Source organism: Littorina saxatilis, linkage group LG16 (genome assembly GCF_037325665.1).
Source record: "Littorina saxatilis isolate snail1 linkage group LG16, US_GU_Lsax_2.0, whole genome shotgun sequence".
NCBI classification, from domain to species: Eukaryota; Metazoa; Mollusca; class Gastropoda; order Littorinimorpha; family Littorinidae; genus Littorina; species Littorina saxatilis.
Genome location: NC_090260.1, coordinates 48,624,729 through 48,630,550, shown reverse-complemented (window position 1 = coordinate 48,630,550; position 5,822 = coordinate 48,624,729). Strand labels below are relative to the sequence as shown.

Sequence of the window (5,822 nt, the reverse complement as noted above, 5' to 3'; positions counted from 1 at the left end):
ACCGTGATTTGCCACTGGTGTTCGTGATCGTGAAAACAAAAATCAAGGTAACTGTGATCGTGAAAGCTAAAATTTCCCTTCCCGTGATCGTGATGATACCCCCCCCCCCCTTTGGGGCCCTCATAGGTCCCTGTTGGGAATATAGTGAAGTGGATAAACTGATTACTTATGTTTTACACTAGTTTTGCTATTGCAGCAGTCCCTCTCATGAACGCTGCCCTCCTCTGACAAAACACAGTTAGTCCAAAAATCACGTTTCGAGAAAAACGCGGTTTTCTGTTCTCAGCTCTATATTTAAAACAAAAGCATTCTCACTGGACATTTTACTGCAATAAAGCGTCGGGATGATTTCTGAATTTATAGCTTTAGTCTATTTCAGAAATAGTGGTAAGATTAAAGAGTTATGAGCCAATTAGTGGACTTACTGTGTTCTGCCAAGTTTTTCTTTGAACTCGGGCTTGTTAAAAACCACGGCAGAACACAGTAAGGGACGTTTCTGTCTTCTGACGGAGTTTTCTTTGAACTCGAGTTTGTTAAAAACAACGGCAGAACACAGTAAGGGAAGTTGCTGTGTTTTGGTGACGTTTTCTTGTTTTTTAATGCTATTATGACAAGTTAAGATAGTGACCGATCACAACAACAGTTCTTGCTGAGGTCTGCTTTATCAATTGTATGCGAGAAATTCATTCAGTCTGACCGAGTAACCTAAAGCAAAAATGACTAGATAACTCTGATATTTATTATGCTTTTACAATGTTTATTTTGTTTTACCTGATGGCTTATGGGACTCTTAATAGGAAAAAAGCCCTTTTCCCTGCGACGCGTTCTTGGTTTTTACATTTAGTCAATTTTTGACTAAATGTTTTAACATTGAGGGGGAATCGAGACGAGGGTCGTGGTGTGTCTGTGTGTGTGTGTGTGTGTGTGTGTGTGTGTGTGTGTTGTTGATCTTTGATGATTTGGCAACATAACTTCGCTAAATGTGCTTCGAGTTCGAGTGTATCTCAACATTTCACTACACGGATCGATGCACACAGTCGAAATAGATGTGACTTTCACACGACCGAAGACTACCAAAGAAACTACAATGGGAAGAAGGATAACTTCCTCATTGGGCATGCTTAGAAATGAGAATGGCTAAATATGAGTTATTCCCCTTTGCTGCATGCTGACCAGACTGTCTCCTGCTTTGTTATGACTAGTACAGTCGATCTTTCTCATGTTGTGACTTGCTTTATTTTCACATTTTCGGTATTTAAAACAGCAAACACACACACACACACACACACACACACACACACACACACACACACACATACACTGAAGAAGTTTCCATTCTGATTCGGTTATTTTATTTGGTGCTATATGTTTGCTTCACATTGTTTCTTTTTTTTACATTGCTTGAGGTATCCCCATTCGCTAAACACATCCATAATGCATGCATGGCTCATTCGAAAGAGGGCAACTGAACAACTGATGCCCAATAGCAATAAATACTGAACAACTGAACAATAAATAGCAATAAAATGATGACAGTGCCAAGTTTTTAAGTACAAAGTGAAATCATGTGACTGGACAAAGGCACAATTACAAAATACAAATAAAAAAATCGTGGCCCATTTTAAATTAAGTTCTCAGCTCATGGGGAAGCATAAGATGACCCTAGAAACCGAAATTAGGAGACCTCCCGCCCCCAGGGCAGACTACAAAAAAAAAAGGGGGGGGGTAATTTGTGAAAAAGTATAAAAGGAATCAAAAACTGTATACATGTATTTAGTTAATACCCCAAAAAGTTGTATAGTATATACAATGTCAGACCCTAAAGAAAGTGTGTTAGTCATTGCTTAGGCAAAACAAAGCAAAATAGTCTGTTTACGGTATCCCGACCAACCCTATTATTTTTTCCCCGCCAACCCTAGACCTTTTTTTTTGGCATTTGGAGAAAAAGAAAAAGAAAAAAAATCAATTTTGTTCCTGTTTTTTTGCAAAATAATTTAAAAAGATGGTTATAAAAAAAAAATTAAGAAAAGCCGACCTACCGACCCTCTTTTTGTGTGCCTATGTTACTGTAAACAGACCAAAAGGTACATCAAAAACAACACACCAGGGATGCTACTCTCCCCTTAAAAATAGCCATGGGTCATAGGTGTGACGTTTGAATCTTTTAGCTAAATAAAACCATAGGCAATTGATCGGAAATATCAGGAAAAATCTTACAAGTTTATTATTTGTTTGCTTGGACCAATCCTCTTGCCGAAGTGTTTTACAGTAAAAATTGATTTTACGTCAAAAGTATCACAGGAATATCGAATGTTGAGGTAAGGCTGGGATAGCCAAGTTCAAGAATAACGGAAGGTGACTGTTGAATCTTTTTGAAAATGTATAAAAATATAGATGGTAGGCAATTCAAAATTAAAAAAAGGACTCTCGGAGCATGGACTTTTGAGTCAAAAATTAAAGAAGGCTCTATGAGCCGAAGTACATGTTTTGTCTCTTTTTTTTATTTTGAATTCCCTACGATCTATATTTTGATACAATTTTGGACCCTCTTTGTACAGAGAGAGTTGGCAATTGTTAATCACATTCTCTCATCTCATCGACTCTCCTTCGGCTCCTTGGTAACATGCGTTCCGTCTCTGCCAGGAATGGACACCGTACGAGCAGCAGATAACCGGTAAATATGTAACAGGCATAAATGGCAAAATAGCTCGCCTCGCCTGATAATATATGAGACAACTGTTCTATTACAAAGTCTTTCTTGGGAGGCTTGGCTAATTTACTCGCTCGTTTTACACGGGGTTCCATCGTTTTCTTTTCTAATCGGAAAACCTTGCTCCTCAGTTTGTTGACCTTCTGCCGAAGTTCCGCTTCACGAGGGGATGGGGAGGATGACGACTTTGATGCTTTACATCCTATGTCCTCCAGGATCGCCTGAATGTCATCTAAAAAAGAAAACACACACACAAAACACACATAAAATAACATAACCATAACAAGTTACAACCTGGAAGAAATTAAAACATGTGTAATTCAATCACAAAATGAAAATAAACAATAGCGTAGGAAGGCAGGCCAGAAATGAAGTGTATTAGCAACTATGGATTCGATGTGGAACAATGATGGAATTGACCTTGTTTGGTACTGAATGGGTGAGGCCATTAGAACTGTACCCACGGAATACGCGCTATATAAGCTTTATATTGATTGATTGATTGATTGATTAGGACAACAGTACCAGGTAAACTCCTCACACACCATGCCTCTTTCTTTCTTTCTTTATTTGGTGTTTAACGTCGTTTTCAACCACGAAGCTTATATCGCGACGGGGAAAGGGGGGGGGGGGGGGGGGGGGAGATGGGAATAGAGCCACTTAATTGTTTCTTGTCAAACCATGCCTCTAACAGGATATGTTTCCCATCTTTACGTGTGGGAACTACAGGTACAATTTCATCCATCCATGCATCCGCCCTATACAGCTTCTTCTTCTTCTGCGTTCGTGGGCTGAAACTCCCATGTGCACTCATTTATTTGCACAAGTGGAATTTTATGTGTATGACCGTTTTTACCCCGCCATTTAGGCAGCCATACGCCGCTTTCGGAGGAAGCATGCGGGGTATTTTTGTGTTTCTAAAACCCACCGAACTCTGACATGGATTACAGGATCTTTTTCGTGCGTATTTGGTCTTGTGCTTGCGTGTACACATGAAGGGGGATAAGTCACTAGCAGGTCTGCACATAAGTTGACCTGGGAGATCGGAAACATCTCCACACTTAACCCACCAGGCGGCCGCGACCGGGATTCGAACCCTCGACCTTCCGAGTTAATAGACCGACGTCTTACCACCCCGCCCCAGCGCCCGTCACCCTATACAGCGATTATCAACTATGTAATGGATGGGTTTAAACATTTTTTGATGTCAGGGTGTTCTTCATGGTTAAAAATCTCTTACCTGGTTGAACAATTTGTGTATCAGGCGACAGGTCGGTGCTGGCTTCATTTGTAGCTACCCTTTGCGATGGTGGCTTCCTCCCACTAGCAACCTGCAAATTGCACAGCTCTTTAACTGACAAACTCACAACCAACACCCAGTCACAATGAAACATTTCTCCCAATTTCATGGCATTGGTCTTAGGCCACACACAAAAAGTGTATGTTTCTGGTAAGGCAAAACAAAAAATAATCTGTTTACGGTATCCGGACCGACCCTATTTTTTTCCCACCGGCCCTAGACTTTTTGGGGGCATTAAAAAATAAAATTAAAATATTCAGATGGCTAAAATACAAAACTAAAAAGCCGACCTACCGACGCTATTTTTGGGGGGCCTATGTTACCTTAAACAGACTTTTTTGTGACCTAACATGACTAAAGGTGGAGATTTTTTTTCTAACCTTTTTTTTTAAAACCATCTTTTAAACTATTTTGTTGAAAAACAGGAAAACAATTGATTTTCGAATACCCCTTTTATTTTTGAAAATGCAAAAAAAAAAAAATGTCTAGGGTCGTCGGGAAAACATAGGTAGGGTCAGGTGACCAGAAACATACAACTTTTTTGTTGTTGACGCCGACCCTATACCTTTTTTGCCATTTGGGGCTGTTTTTTTGCAAAATAAGTTCATCATATCATCATAATCAGGACGTCGATCCAAAATAAGTAACTTTTTTTTGTTGGCCTTATCATTTTTTTGCGCTAAATGCAAACAGGCATTATTTGATGGGAACAATGCTGTTGTTTTCAATTCTTACATTGAAGCCTCAAACTTGTCATTACTCAACCTGCATTTAATAGTGTGCTTCTTTGGTTTGCAAAAACCTAAAACCAATAAATAAATAACCTTCGGTGGTGGATTGGGCACTGCAAACAATGTCGGGACAGCATTCCACACAAGTGATCCTCTCTGCAGGATTGTTTTACTGGTTGGCCTCAAAGTGATCAGTACAAAGCTTGAGACCTTGAACAGCAGCTGGCTGCAGCTTTTCAAAGTCCTCTCGCCTTGTGAATTGCATCCATATTCTGCACCTAGTTTGACAATAAAAACAACAATGTTATTGTTAAACTAAGCAAAAAGGAAAGACAAAGAAAGCTAAATCAGATCTTCAGTCTAAATCTAACGCTCTGCCTGAACGCAAAACGGATGAGTGATGTACCTTTGTACTGTAGTTTTCCCGTAAGCAAGGTTTGATAAAGGTTTCGGCAAATATGCCCACGGGTTTGTCATCAAGTGTAAACTGTTGTTTTGTACTGACTGCTGACTCACACTCACAGTCGTAAGTACTCGCTGACGCTGTAGTCTACTGAGTGAGTTGACTCGAGCCATTGCATTCTCATTCTGAAGAAGGTAAACCTGATGAAATAATCACTGCACAACCCACCTTTTTTCTTCTGTAGGGAACTTGTGGAAAGTTTTCCCGAAGCAGCTCTGTTTGTAACGGGCGTTCTTGCAACAAAAAGCCGAGCACAATTATTTACCACCACCTCGCACACGATCGGTACCTACGCGATCCGCCATTTTGTTTTCGCCGCCAGCATGTGACTAGGGACGATAACCCACAAACACTTTTTCGCATTTTCTTCGCAAGTTCCACGTCTTCCTTTTGTACAGTGTTTGAGACTACTTACTAGCAGACTAGCAGACGACAAGATCTAAATATCTAGATCAGTGAGAGGAATCCGTTGAAGAACAGTTACTCCGCTTATTCGTCTTCAGTTAAGCTTATTTCCCCTGCCATAAGTTTCCTTGCAGATCTGCAGTCGCGTAGTGAAATGAACTAGTGTCATCGGAAGATTCTTCTCAGTCAATGATCAAAGCACAGTAAGTTCTA

General features: G+C 40.2%; 1 long non-coding RNA gene across 1 annotated transcript; it reads right to left on the bottom strand.

Moving 5' to 3' along the window:
• Nucleotides 1-2,666: 2,666 nt before the first annotated feature.
• On the bottom strand, nucleotides 2,667-5,601 carry LOC138951137 (uncharacterized). The gene is made up of 3 exons (XR_011451005.1): nucleotides 4,835-5,601; nucleotides 3,951-4,041; nucleotides 2,667-2,942 (listed from the first exon to the last, which is right to left on the bottom strand). It is a non-coding gene; the product is annotated as an uncharacterized lncRNA (long non-coding RNA).
• Between the last annotated feature and the right edge of the window lie 221 nt (nucleotides 5,602-5,822).